The sequence below is a fragment of the Agelaius phoeniceus genome, chromosome 2 (genome assembly GCF_051311805.1).
Source record: "Agelaius phoeniceus isolate bAgePho1 chromosome 2, bAgePho1.hap1, whole genome shotgun sequence".
Taxonomy (NCBI): Eukaryota; Metazoa; Chordata; class Aves; order Passeriformes; family Icteridae; genus Agelaius; species Agelaius phoeniceus.
In genome coordinates, this window is record NC_135266.1 from 61101786 (window position 1) to 61116821 (window position 15036).

Sequence of the window (15036 nt, forward strand, 5' to 3'; positions counted from 1 at the left end):
TCAACTGTCTGTTAGAACTAAGTGCTAATGTCTGACACAATTCCTCTGCTGATTCTTAACCTCTGGAGAAAAAGATTTTGAACATGAGCTACTTATGAGGAATACCATTGGTGAAGTTGTCCTTTTGAAGGACATTTTGAGATGTCCCACTGACTGTAATGGCTTCATTTTCCTTAACTACATGTCTCTATTAAAAGGTTAATTTTTAATTTTCCTGACATTTTTAATTCCCCAGGTGACCCATATTAGTTCATATTACCAGTCTTGGTTTTTCTTCTCGAAAGCAGTCAAATGCAAGCCTCATGAGAGGTTCATAGTTTCTTCTTGCTCTGGGATCTCCCAGGCAGCTGGTGAAGCAGTCAGAGCATGTCAAAGACATGCTCATGTTGGCCTTGACAGCCCAGTGTGTTGTGTCAATCTAAGCTGCTTTACTGACTAAGAATGCAATTAAAAAGACTACTTTGACAGAAGGTCTCAGGTGAGGTGGTGCCTGTGTAAGGTACTAGCCTGTCTTTTGGAAAGGTTCTTTCTGTTGCCTGAAAGTTCTACTTCTTCAGAAAAGTGGGATGCTTGGGCTTTTTACTTGGTGTTTTGGTATCCTTTGTAATCTTTTAGGCCCATTCAGCATCTCATTCTTCACCAAAAACATGTTTTCCTTCTAGTATCATGACTTTTGGGGAAGGCAGTAGTGAAAAAAGAAATCTCTGGCTACAACTTTAACAGCTTCAGAGACACTGTTTATTTTCATGTCCTGGGTACTTCAGGGCAAACAGTCCTCAAATTAATTTTGAAAAATTATTTGGATGTAAAGCTCTCCTGGATTGAAGAATTGTCTGATTTGACTGTGAAATATGGTAATAGTCGTCATCTTGCTTAATCTTTTGGCTTCTTTCTTTGTGTTTGCCTAACCCAGTCTCCCAGCAACACAGCTCTGTGAGTGAGACATCTCTGACCTCGCCTGCACTGGGCTGGACTCAGGGGCTAGGGGTGGAGTGGGTAGTTAGCTATCCAGCAATACTCCTTATAAATAAAAAGAAACTTTTCTTTTTTGCCTTTTTATTTTCTTCCATCTTAAAAAGGTAATTCTGTCTTTCTTAAAATTATGGGTCTTTTTATTTATGTTCTAAGGGATCTGTTAGCATTCTATTTGTTAAAAAAAACCCCAAAAATTAAATCATTAACATTAGCATTCTCTAGCTAATGCACTCTTGTTTCTTTGTCCCAATAGATAATATTTTTAACACAAACTGATGTAGATGGAATATACACCAAGGGACAGATTTTCCAGGAAAACACACCTCTACAAATTTATATTAAAAAAAAGATTTTCATTTTTTGTTTAAAAAACATTTTGTCATTTCACTTAGATTCCCCCCTCTCCCCTCAATTTCCCACCCCCAGCTTGTAGAAATTACTGTTTTGCCTTCTTTTGCCTTGTCTAGTTTGTCTGTTTGAAGGCAGAGGTATGTGTCAAGTTTTTCCATGCTCTTATTTTGGATAAAACTCAAGTCCTAAAATTAGTCATAACACCCAGATTTAAGGTTGAGTTTATTTGTAATGCACAAGCTTGCAGAATATTTTATGTAACTAAATACCAGTGTTTGTTCACCAGAATTACTTTTGCTATCTCTCTGCAAACAAGTTGAGCTTAAAGGGAAATTTGAGGTACATAATATCTGCTAATTAAAATACAGGGCTGATAAACTTTAATCAGCTCATTTGTTTCATTATTTTCCTTACTGCTGATGATATTACCTTTCAGTGAATGATCAACTCACTTCTAGCAATAAGTTTCTAGTGTACAACCTTGCTTTTTAAGAGTTTATAAGTGCTTTGTAGTTCTAAACATCCTTACCTAGAGGTTAATAGGTAACCTAGAAGGAAGGGTGTCCCTTGACTTCAGAACCTTTACATAAGACACTCAAGGCTGGATTCTTCTTATGGCCTTGTTAGGTACCAGTGTCCCAGGTCTATGGGAAGAGGGTGAAGAGGTTCCAGCATCCAGTGAGAAATTTGGATCACCCTCTCTGTCAGCCTCATCAGGAACCCAGGGGGGATTTTGCTTAGCCCATGGCCAGTTCAGTGGCGTGCTGAGTCCTCATAGTGATATTGAGCACTCTGCAGAACATGTTTTGATCCAGAACTCTGCTTCTGCCTCGGGGGGTGGTTTGTGTTGTCTCAGCACAGCCAGAGGAGTGTAGTTGCTCAGCATGTTACTCCTCTGGGGAGGCTCCTGGGATGAATCAGTCTCCCAGCCTTGTTGCACAGAAGCAGATGGGGCAGTGAGCAATTCTGCTGAGAGCTGAAATTCCTTCTGCATTTTGGTTTGCAGGGATGGAGTTTGGCTTGTTGGTACCTTGAGTGCATTTAGAAAAACCCTCTTTATTGTTCTCAAAATGAGATTCAAGACCAAATGGGGCTGAAGAGTGTTCTCTGGTGTGTAAGTGTGGCCTTGTAGAGCAGTGGTGGTGTGCTTTTGTTCTAACAGGTATAAGGGATGGGATTTTAAAATGCTAAAAGGATTCTTGAACAAGCATATTCAGACAATGAAGTTCCTCAAGGCAACAAAGGTGACTATGGATTGTGATTTAAAAGGAAATTATCTTAGCTGAAATTTGGGCTTAAGTTTCTACCTCTGCCTTGCTTTTGATGCTGAAGAACTGATGCACATTGCTGAGGAAAAAAATCTGTAGATGTTATGCATGCTGCCCCTCAGTAGTTGAGCCACATGGTTGTATAAAATACTCTGGGTACTCTAAATCTGTGTTAGAGTCTCATATCAAATGCACAGGCTTCATGTGGCAGCATCTGTATTTTAATCCATCCAAACTTTTATTTGAAACTCTTAAATCAGTTATGGGTTTTTTGATGACAAATGTGATGGAAAATAATAATATGGTAAAATACTGGTTTTGAGGCACTACTTTGTATAGCTGGCTCAATCTAATTGCATCTAAGAGTGACAGAGGAAATAATTTCACTGTCATTCTGGAAAGTTCTCTCCAGGAATATGAGAGTTAACAAACAATGTGATACTCAGGATGGGGATTCAGCTTGTTCTAACTTCTGGGTGGGACTTGATGATGGGTTTATAGGCCCCTAAATTTAGGTATCTAAAATAAAATTAATAGGTCTTTAAAGCAATTTCTGTAATTGCTCAGTTCAGTTTAGACTCCAATGATTTATTACCTGACTCTCCCTTAGCTACAATAGCAGCTTTGTCATCCAGGGCACCTAAAATGTAGGCGCTTGCTTTCAGCTTTCTGAATCAGGTGCTGAATCAAGTGCTTTTTGTTGAATATGCATCTTCTGAAAGTTGTCATCTTCAGCAGGAGGAAGCTGCAGTAGGCAGATCTGCTATCCTGGAAAGCCTACTGTGATTTTTAGTAATTAGAGACTGGCTGGAAAGGAGACTATATGTTCCAGCTAATAATGCTGATTACTAGGATTCTGGATATGCTTGCAGAAATGTCTAGCATAGTATATTTTTGCTGATGTATTGGTTTTAGCAATGCTTTAGACCATATAGACCATAGAGTCCTGATTATTTATTCTGTGAAAAAAATTCTTCTTTGGAGAACTTCTAAAGTGCTGGGCTTTAATAAATTTTCTCACCTGGTGTTATGATGCAAAGGCAGTAGAAACTTATAAACTATTTCAGTTTTATATTTTAAATTTTTATATTACCTCCATTTGATTTAACTATTTTCCAAGATAAATAATATTTGTCAATATTCTTCTATACTCTTACTTATTCTTGCTGTTCTCCTGATTGTTACTCTGCAGCATCATCTTGTAAGTGATGTTACATGCTTGACACTCAAGGAAGCCCAAGTCACAGACATCTGGGATTATTTTATAAATTAATTTACATTCCTTATGGATTCCAAGTTTTGTCTGTTTTCTGCAGTGGCATAGTGTGAATTTTTGTGTCCCCTATTTTGGTACTAACATCCTTCCTCTGTTAATTTGGAGCTGTAACTCATAAATATTTAATCTGTGCTTCTGTGGTGTGTATTTCTTTGTTTTTACTAACGCTGAAATTTTTCAAGTCACTGTACTCTCTACTTAATACATTGCTTGGCTCACTTTGAAGTGCCTTGGAGATCAAGAGGGGGAACTTAGTAATCAAAATTTTGTGCTGTCTGCAAATATTCCTGTATTGCTACTTTACACTTCTCTTCCAGTTTAAGAATCATGCCACAAAATTTTGTTGGAGAATAACAAGCTGCTTATTATCTATTAATCTTTTTTCTTATTAAAAATTCTTTTTATTCCTTCTTACTTTTTTTTATCCCCTAGCTTTTCATCTCATTGCATGATGGTCTTTTTAGTTTTATAATTGGTCTTTTCAGTTCAATGATTGATTAAACATGATTATAGATCAGCCTGATTTAACTTTTCTGAACAGTACTTAATGTTTTTCAATTTAATTGCTTTAATTAATTAATTCCTCTATGGGTTAATTTTTAAAATGTATTTTTTCTTATTATATTTAAAAAGACCCAAACAAAACATGAATGGCATTTCATTAAATTTAGTCCCTGAATGTAACTTTGTTACAAAATTTTTTTTTTTCTCCGATTTCCACTTTTTTTGGTCAGACATATGAGTTCACTTGGACTGAAAAGTAGGGAATGTGGCTTAATATGTTTTAAACAACAACAAAAAAAATCTTTTTGCAGCTGTCTATGGTTTTCTTGGTATTCTGTAAATTTGGATAGATTTTGAAAAATCTAAATATTTATATATGCTGATTATCCTTGGATATATTATTTTTAGAAGATTAGGGTTTTTCTGTAAGTTAGTGAAACCAAATATTCTATTGGAGCAACTGCACTTCAAGTGTGGTTAAAATTTATATTGTCTTCTTCTAGTTTCTATTGTTTTCTTACAGACCTCTGATTACCTTATTTCTTATCTATATTTCTGAATGTAGCATATCCTCTGTCTTGGTTGGGGATGTAAAGTTTATTGGCATATGACTTATGTGGAACCAGCTTAAAGGATAAAGTAATTCTTTTAATCTTTGTGCAGTTGCTGTTTTCAATGGGAGGTGACCCAGTTGTACTGGGATCCCAATTCTTGGGATTTGTCATGATTTCAAGTTGAATATTGCAACTGGTCCCGAAAGGCAGATTGCTTTTAGCACTTTATTTATTTATATCCTGTTGCTTCTGACATCAGTCAGCTCTGTTTGCATCATGGAGATTAGCTACTTCTAATTGATTTTAGAGAAGTAGCTTGTAATATTCACTCTGGGCTTGGGAGACAGAACGTGTTGCCAGAGTTTTGCAGTATGTTTCAGAGATAGTGTTAATTTCTCTGGACTTGGACATATTTTGCTTCTTTCTTGCCACTGAGATCTTTTCAGAGTTGTTGTTGAGATTTTTCTTCAGGGACTACAAAAACTTCAGGGAATGTGAGAATTGCTTAACCTCCCCCAACCACATCAGAAAGAAAAAAGACAAGCCTTTTCCCAAGAAGTTTAAAACTTTTCATGTTTGGGTTTGGGCACTCCTTCTGCCTTTTCAAATATTAAGAGACAAACAGAGATATTCCTAAAGTTGGGAAAAATTATCCTAAAACTTTTTTCAAAAAATTTAAATAAGCTGACATCAGTTCAATTTTATACTGACTCTTGATTTGCCCAGAGTTCAGCCTCTTAAGCTTTATTTAAGTGCAGAAAGCTTATGGATTCTAGTGGAGGTATTCCTCTGCCGCTGTTCTGCCTGTTTACAAAATCCAGTTTACTGCAGCTGTATCTCAGTAACATCAGGAGATGATTTCTTTACTGATAGCCTCAAGCCTATTTCAGATGCTCTTCTATCTCAGTCTAGTTTGTTTTTTTTCAAAGGGCTGCTCACCTGAAGGTTACACAGGTCTTTCTCTTCTCTGGCCTTTCTGCTGCTTTTCTTTCACTGTCTTTCTTACTTCTTTAATTTGGTGAAATCATCTTGCTACTCCTGTGTTGGCAGGCTCCTAAGATCCTGGGGTCAGCAACTATCCTTGAAGTTCCAAACGTGGTGTGGACTCCCTTGATTTCAGCTATTGCTAAGCAAACATTGCCTTGTTTGTATCCTGGATTGATTAATCTTTCTGGTTTGCTCTGTAAGAATGCTCTGTAAGAATATGCTGAAGCACAGCTGTCTGTATTCTTTTTTTCTTTGTAAAAATCTATTTTGAGTAAATGTCTATATATAGTCTGTGTTGATGTTCCCTTGAAGGGAGACACTCTTGCTTGACTTCTCCCTTTAATAAACCACAGGGACATGCAAGGAATGGATTTGTGTTTGGAAACATGTTTCTGGTTTTTATCCTTTAGATCAGCAATAATCTCCTGGATTTGGGTATGTTTTGAAATTTCCTGTGCATTCCAGTTGTGTGTTGATGTTAGCAGTGTATACTGATAATGCTGGGAGTTCAAACCCATTTGCAGAACTCTGCTTTAAGTACTGTCCTCTGGTGAGCTGAATCCTAGTCTCAGAGGTACTGTATTTTAAATTTTTCCCCTGGGATTATCAGAGGGGTCAGTGCATGGCACTGTGTGTAGAGGGGGTAATGGCATATCCAGATGTTCCCCATGCCCTGTGGGTAGTGTAGAGCAGGGCTGACAGGTCCTGCAGTGACATCTGCAAAGGTGCTGGGGCCTCTTCTTGTCTCCAGGAGGTGGAACATGGCTGGAAAAGGCTCAAGTTCCTCTGCTGGCTTCACCAGCATGACTCAGCTTTGTGCCAGTAGCTGACTCTTGGAATGGATTTAGCTTTTCCCTGGTTGTGAACTATCTGCTGTTTCATACAGATGGTGATTATCTTCTAAGTGATGAAGGCTTTTTGATGTTCCCAGCCTGAGCAACACCCAAACCACAGAAAGAGAGGGGAAGTGCTTTGGATTCCATTTTGTTCAATTTTCTACTCAGGGTTGGGATTTTTCTTTTCTATATTCAGGCAGTTTAGAAGTAAGACAAAAACTGAAATAGCAAATTAATATGCTTAGGAAAAGAAAAATTAGACAAAAGCCATTAGTGTGCACTTGTGATGCATTTAGGGTTTTTTCTTCCATTTAGTACTTGCTCATTTCCACTCCCCCTCCCCTCCCATCCTCTGACAGTGACAAAAAAATGTAATGAAGCTGAGAGCTCTTTCAAGTTCTAAGCTCCTTATCTCCGACTTGATGCACTGTCCTTTTCCCTAGAGTGTCTGGAGATGTTGAAGCTTTAAGTTTCATTATGAAAAAGCAATAAAGCATTTCAGCTGTGATGCTAAAAGTCCATAGATGAGTTGCTTGAGATTGATCTGTTACAAGGAAGCTGAACACTTTTCAGAGAGAAAAAAGGAGATACTTAAAAATGTGAACATTCTGGTCTGTATTGTACATTTTGATTTAAGTTGCATTTGCCTGGAGCCTGTTTTCCAAACGTTTCATTCTTGACAGAAATTTTTCAAAAATAGCTTGCAGAAAATTTCCCTATTTCCCTTTTTTACTGGTGAAGCATTTGGGATGTGTGAAGAATTAAGCCAGATTTCATTCTTCCTGCACTTTTACACATAACCTATTCTCTGATGTTTCTTTCTATTCATTCTTTAAAAGTGGTTAAAATACCTGGATAAACCTCAGAAAGTATCCCTCACTGCAGTTCCTGTTTACCAGATAATTTTATAAATTAAGTCACTGGTGTAAACTTTGAAAAAATGTCCTGTTTCTTGTGAACAAGGATCCCTGGCTTTAGGCAGCTGAACGATGTTTAAACAGGAATCTGTTATTACAGCCAGGAAAAAAATAGTCCTTTGCTGGTTTATTTTATATAAATTTGCACCTAGTGCCATTAAATATATAACTACATGTTTTCCCTAAAGCTGAGAAGCCATCCCATCTCATAGATGTGTAGTGAGCTGGTGAAACCAAAGCTAAGGGCACAGCAGTGTGCAACTAATCTGCTGAACAAATCTTTATGTAAGGACTTTAAAGAAACATGCAGGCCTTGAACTAACTATATATAGAAGTTTCCAGTTTACATTTACAAGAATGGTTTATTGGTTTTGCTGTATTTAAATGCTGATTTAAAATAAATTTCTAATTCCAAATCCATGGAACTTTCCTACTCTACTTCTTGTAACTGTCTCTTTATAAAGTTATACTTCTGCAGGAAAAAGTTCTTCTGTTAGCAGTTGGTTGAAGTTGAATACATGAGGTTGATTTGGGGAACTGGATTTCTGACAAAGTGATCTTTGCTGGATACTTTTGCAGTTCATGGCTGGACACATAACTGGATGTCTTGATTTACCTGGATTCTGTTTTCACAGAATCATGGAGTGACTTGTGGGTTGGAAGTGGCCTCTGAAGGCCATCTGGTCCACCCCCTTTGCTGGAGCAGGGCTACCTAGTCCGGGCTGTGTCTAGGTGGCTTTTTAGTATCTCCAAGGGTCGAGACTTCACAACTACCTTGAGCAACCAGTGCTCAGTCACCCTCACTGTAAAACATTGTTTCCTGATATTCACAGAGAGCCTCTCATGTCTCAGTTTGTGCCTATAACCCCTATCTTTTCACTGGGCACCACTGGAAAGAGCCTAGCTGTGTCCTCTTTGCATCTTCCTTTCAGGGATTTACATATATAAGATGCCTCTGAACCTTCTCCAGGCCAAACATTTGTAGGTCCCCCAGGCTCTCCTCACATATCCCACGCTCCAGCCCCTTCACTGGAATGTCTGCAGTATGTCCATGTCTCTCTTGCACTGAGCAGCCCAGAACTGGACACAGTGCTCCAGGTGAGGCCTCACCAGGGCTGAGGAGAGGGGCAGGTTCACTCCCTGGACCAGCATCTTAGCATACCCCTGGCCTATTTTGCAGCAAGGGCATGTAACTGCTTTATGCTCCGTTTGTTGTGCAAGAGTACTCTAGGTCCTTTTCTGCCAAGTTGCTTTCCAGCTGGGTGGCCCCCAGGGTACATTGATGCCTGGGGTTGTTCCTTCCCAGGTGCAGGACTTGGGACATCTCATTGAACCTAATGAGTTACTGCCAGCTCATTTCTCTAGCCTGTTGAAGTCCCTCTGGATGGCAGTGTGACCCTTGGGTGTATCAGCTACTCCTTCCCAGTGTTCTGTCATCAGTAAACCTGCAGAGGATACAGTCTACCACATCATCCAGATCATTAATGAAGATGTTAAACAGGCCTGGACCCAGTATTGTCCCGTGAGGTACACTGCTAATTATTGGCCTCCCTCCAGCCATACTCTGTGCTACTGATCACCACCCTTTGGGCCTGGCCATGCAGCCAGTTTTCAACGCACCTCAGTCTGCTCATCCAGCCTATCCTTCATCAGCTTCTCTAGGAGGGTCTTAGGGGATAGTGCTGAAAGCTTTACTGAAGGCAAGGTGAACAATATCCACCTTTGTCTCCTTATCTACCAGGCCAGCTGTTTCATCACAGGTTACAAAAACATGACTTCCCCTTGGTGAATGAATCCATGCTGACTATTCCCAACTGCTTTCTTGTCCATGTGCCTGATTGTATTCTGGGTGATGCTCCTTCATTTTTGCTCAGTGTGGTCTAAGATAAGCCACCTAAGTTACCCAGGCTGGATTCTATTGCAGAATGAAGTCCCTTTTTTCAATGATGTAACCATTTTTGTCCTGTCTTTTAGCTAAGCTTGCTTGTTCTGGTGTTGTGTTGGTGTAAGACATGCTGTGTGGGACTAAGCCTTTTCTTTTTACTCCTAAGATTTTTTACTGTGGGAGCCAAAACCATACATTACATCAATATTTGTGAGCTTGGGAACAGTGGAATAGGAGAAGGCCAGGAAAAAGAGGGAAGCAACATTTTAGTGGAGAAGACAGAGATAATTGTTCTGATTATAAATTCTGTATTGTAGTCAGGCAAATGTAATAACCATTTATTACCCACCTTGCTTTTAACTCCTCCCCTGTCTTTGTAATTTATACTTTTGCCTGGCTTGAAAAATAACAGTGACAATTCACCATAAAGCACCAACTAACTACACCTGTGACAGTGACAGTACTGTTATAATTAATTTAGTATCCAGAAACCAAGAAATTATGAATACTCTAGAAAGATGTCCAACTGTTATCACTGTGATTTTTGCAGACAAGTTCTGGAAGGTGTGGGAGCATCAATGACCCCAGCAGTCAACTTCTGCCATTGGTAGAAGTGCCTTCACCTGCCACACTCATACAGACCCACCTGCACAAGAACAGGGGAATGGAGAAAAGTGGAATGGAAAAGCAAGAGAGGCAGAGCATGTTGCCCTAGTATTTGCCTGTACTGACTCGCCAACATCTGTAAGCAGAGAAGTTAGGAAGCATTTAATGTTACACTCCTGCCCCAGGCATTGAATTTAGACCCTAAGAAGAGAGTTGGGGTGCTTTCTCTGTATCATCCTCTCTTCATTATTTCCAAAAGAGATTTTAAAAGTATCTGTCCAGAGAACAGGAAAACCATTTCCCCACCCCTTTCAGATTCGATGTGACATTTCTACATTAGTAATTTAATTCAAGATCAGCCATACAAAGTGCTATTAGTGTAATGTCTGATAATAGTTCAGAGTGGCAGAAGGTGCCTTAATGCAAATATCATGTTTCAGGAAGCAGAATGCTTTACAGGAGCTGCTTTGTAGCTACTTAGGTATAGAGCACTGTTCTCTTGATTAGCAAACACTGTGTCTTCATTTTGAATTAGTAAAAGAAGCCAGAACTGGAGCCAACAAGCCTTGGGAACTCTATTTTCTTATATATTGCTGATAGTAAAAAAAATAGAATAAAAATTAGGCAATAGGCTTTAATTAAACTCTCTGTGATTTTATTTTATAGATTGTAAGTCTAAACCCACTGGGCTGAAGGCATGTACAATGTTACTGGTTAGGTTATGCCTACTGAAAGAAGAAAGGACTTTCAAATTTGCTCTGAATTTGATGACAATTTTATTTCCTTTCAAGATGTTAAGCTTGTTGCTAATAAGTGTTGTCTGAAAGAAAAGTTGTAGGAGTGGTCCCAAACCTGACTGTAGAAATGTCATCCAAGTAATTTCAAGATGTGTATGTACATATATATGAGTATGTATATATTTTTAGAAGCCAAATTATGGTAGTGTTTGTGTGAAAATCCCAACTTAAGGCAAGACTTCTGCAGCAGCAGAGTGAACAGTGATCTCTTTTTCTCTCCCTCATTTCCCATTCAAAAAAATCCCCCTACTTTTCTGAACAGAACAAGAACTTTATTGCAGTAATGGGTAGTTTTACTTCCCATTCAGACATTGTTTATTTCCTGGGATTTTTTAGGGTTTGTGTTGATTGTCTTCAACTTTTAAGACTGTATATGCTCACTCTTCTCAATGCCTACTGCATTAAAAGTGTTTTTTATTCCAACTACCTCTATTTTATTACTTGCCAATATACTGCAGTATCTGCTCTTGGTAATTGTCTTTTCCAAAATCAGCAGTGACTTCTTGGCTACTTGACAATGGTGAAAAGTTTCAAAGGAAGGTAATCTTATTTATTTTTTAAGACCTTTTGACTGTCTTCATCTTTTGTGATTTGTCTCCTGCTTTGTCAGCAGGTGAACTGTTGGCACCTTATTCTTATGTTACCTCAATGGTCTCCCGGAGGTTCCTGTAACACTTCCTTTGCATTGTGTTATAGAGCTCTTTCCCTCCCTCCCTCCCTCCCTCCCTCCCTCCCTCCCTCCCTCCCTCCCTCCCTTCCTTCCTTCCTTCCTTCCTTCCTTCCTTCCTTCCTTCCTTCCTTCCTTCCTTCCTTCCTTCCTTCCTTCCTTCCTTCCTTCCTTCCTTCCTTCCTTCCTTCCTTCCTTCCTTCCTTCCTTCCTTCCTTCCTTCCTTCCTTCCTTCCTTCCTTCCTTCCTTCCTTCCTTCCTTCCTTCCTTCCTTCCTTCCTTCCTTCCTTCCTTCCTTCCTTCCTTCCTTCCTTCCTTCCTTCCTTCCTTCCTTCCTTCCTTCCTTCCTTCCTTCCTTCCTTCCTTCCTCCTCTCTTTCTTTCTGTTGAGAGTTCAACATATTCAGAGCTATATACAAATAGTAATATTTGAAGCAGTGAAGATCAAAAAGATAATATGTAATTGAAGAAAAGGTGCTGACTTAGGTCAGTAGAAGAGAATATACAGGACTCTGAATATGAATACAGGCAATGAGATAAAATTACTAGTTAAATTCAAATATACAAAGCAGGAAAATTGTTTTGAGCTCAGTTACGTCCATTTAATTTTGATTATGTCTTTATACAGGTTCAGTTGTTTTTAGTGAATGAACTTCAAACATCCCACTTAGTTAATCATTGCATTGTGTAAGCATTCAGAAGAAAGCATGCCATCTGTATAAATGCAAATAAGAAGGTTTAGGAAGTCAATCTCAATTTAGGATAAACAAGAAAAGCTATACTGAGTTAGTGTAAAGCTCATAAAACCAAGTGGAATTAAAGTATAATAATAATAGTAGCAGATACTAAAGAATGAAGTAGAAACAGCAGAGCACATACAGTGATTCTTACCCTTGAGTCACTTCCCAACATTGACTCATGGCTGGACTTTTGAAGACCTGATAAGTTGAAGATTTCAGATATTGTCCTTTATAGTATATGATGCGTTTATTTGTGATGAATTTTTCAAATGCCTTTTTGGGCATTTTTATTTTTTGTCTCCTTAGCATCCTTTAGAAATACTTTTCAAGTCTAAAGAATGCTTTGCATTTAGGGAAAAACACTTGTTGCTTGCTAACAGTTTCCTTGACTCCTTGAGTTCCTATGTTACATGAAATATCTAAAAAATAATGAGAGTACATTTTCTCCATGATTTTGTAGACTGAAATAGATGAGAAGCTAAATGGGCTTCTTAGTTCCTATTTTATTTTGTTTTATTTTATTTTATTTTATTTGAAAAATTTCAAGCACTGTTGTTACTTCTTGCATATAGTGCATTTTGTCTTTTTTCATGTTACTATCTACCTTCTTAAAGTTTGTTGTTTGATATGTAAATCAAAGAGAATATGTAGTTTATTGTATTTAAAAATATGTACATCTTCCCACAAATATGTAAACTTCCCACTTCATTTTTGTAGCAATAATAATTGATGCTATATTCATGCTATTGAGAGTATCCTATTGAGCTGTTAGACTGCTGAAATGCTGTGAACTTCATTAAGTTTTTTATACTCTGATTTTAGTAAGAAGCTGGAATATATGAATTTCTGATGTGTTTACATGCATTGGTTAGCAGTGTTTGGTGATGTGGTTTGATTGCCAATAAATGGCTGTGCAGGGCATTTTGAGAGGACGTTTGGTGTCCCACCTCGGTGATTTATAGCTACTGTTCTGGTCCTCTATCATACTTACCCCTCCCCTGCCAAAGCCTTTGGTACCAAAGGGTGTCTTCATTGGCACTGGGTAACTAGGTGTGAACAACTGAACCAGGGCCTTAATTTCAGAGTGGGGGAAGGGGGGAGGGATGCACAGTGGACTGTGACCAGTACTATTGAAGATAGGAGTAATATATATCTAAGTATTATTTGAAAAGATCAAGATTAGTCAGGGGTTTTCAGCAATAAATGCAGCTGTTGTTGCTTGATGGCATTTCACAATGTCTGGTTACTGGCTAGAATCAGTAATAACTGTGGCAGCAGGGTGGACATAATGTGCTGAGTCTTGGGTGGATTTATCATTATTTAATCTGTGTTATAATCTCATGCCATATAATAGGAAATAATCTGTGGCTTGTATTTGCCCAAATAAGATTTCTGTGTCCACTGAAACCTGGAAATTTCAGCAGAATGCTGATTGTTGTTGGAGCCAGGGTTATATTATGATTTAATGACTTTTCTTGGCTTCATTGGATGACCTGGCCTAGAAAAACATTTTGAAGCAATAAAGCGTCTGTTTGGCTCCAAACTAATGAGAGAAGCATTGCTCTTTGCATAAACTGTTCTTTAGGAAAAGCCATGGAGACCTACTAATAAACCTTATTAAATAGCTTAAGCAAGATTGAAGGAAACAGAAAACAAAGAAACTATTCCATTCCATGTGAAGTGAGTACATTAAAAAAAAAAAAAAAAAAAGGCAAGCCCAAAGTGGTTTTGCCTCCCCTCCATGTGACTTGCAGCCTGCTGCACTTCAGTTACGTCGCCTCTGAGAGATGTTAAAGTGCAGCTCAGTTTAATGAAGGAGTGGATAGGACAAATCAAGGCTAGAGACAATTTACGGCAGGGACTGGGTAAGTAACTGCAGCTGCAGATAAATGCTTACTGATATTGTGCAAATGTTGTCATATCTAGCTTGTAGCATTTAAAAGAATACTCAGAATTCCCATTTTTTGTGGTTCCTTCTCTGTTTTATTTAATTTGCAAGTGTTGGTGGTACATACTATGAAATAGATTAATGCATAATACTGATAAAGAATTTAATTTTATTTTTCAGACTTTCTACAACAAAACAAATAACTTTCCTTATTTTCTTGTACTTGTTTTAAATTCTTTGCCATGTAAGTAACTGCTTTGTCTATTTTAATGCAGTGCTCAAAATAATTTCAGTGGGAGTTAGCTGATAGTTTCTGCTGCCTTCCTATTATTTTGATTAATTTTTCTACTGTTTAGGGAGAGGGGAGAGCAGCTTGTACTCTGAACCTCCTTGGTACAGTATTTTCAGATTTCCAGAATCCAACTCTGAAAAATTCCCAGCATCAACTTGTTCCAGGAATTTATTCAATTGTCCTAGTAGGATATGATTTCAACTGTTTGCTTTTTTTCTTTGTGCCTTTTTATAAAGATTTGTATGTGTTCTTATACTGAGTTGATATAGTTGGATATAAAAAGTGCTGTTTTAAATTTTTGTGTGTATAAATTTGTGTAAATATATTGTCAATATACAAGATAGTGAAATATGATGACAGCTTTTGTGGTTGTTTAAGACTTCCAGGCATTTGATTTTGATATGTTTTTGTCTCTAGCAATTGGAATGGACCTTGCAGTTGCTATGATGCAGTTATGAAATAGGATTGCAGTCTTAGTCAAATAGTAATTTACA

General features: G+C 38.1%; 1 protein-coding gene across 3 annotated transcripts in view; it reads left to right on the top strand.

Annotated features, from left to right (window-relative positions):
- Positions 1–15036, top strand: part of DGKH (diacylglycerol kinase eta) — a 159803-nt gene that overhangs the window by 83599 nt on the left and 61168 nt on the right. The gene's annotated exons all lie outside the window — the stretch shown is intronic.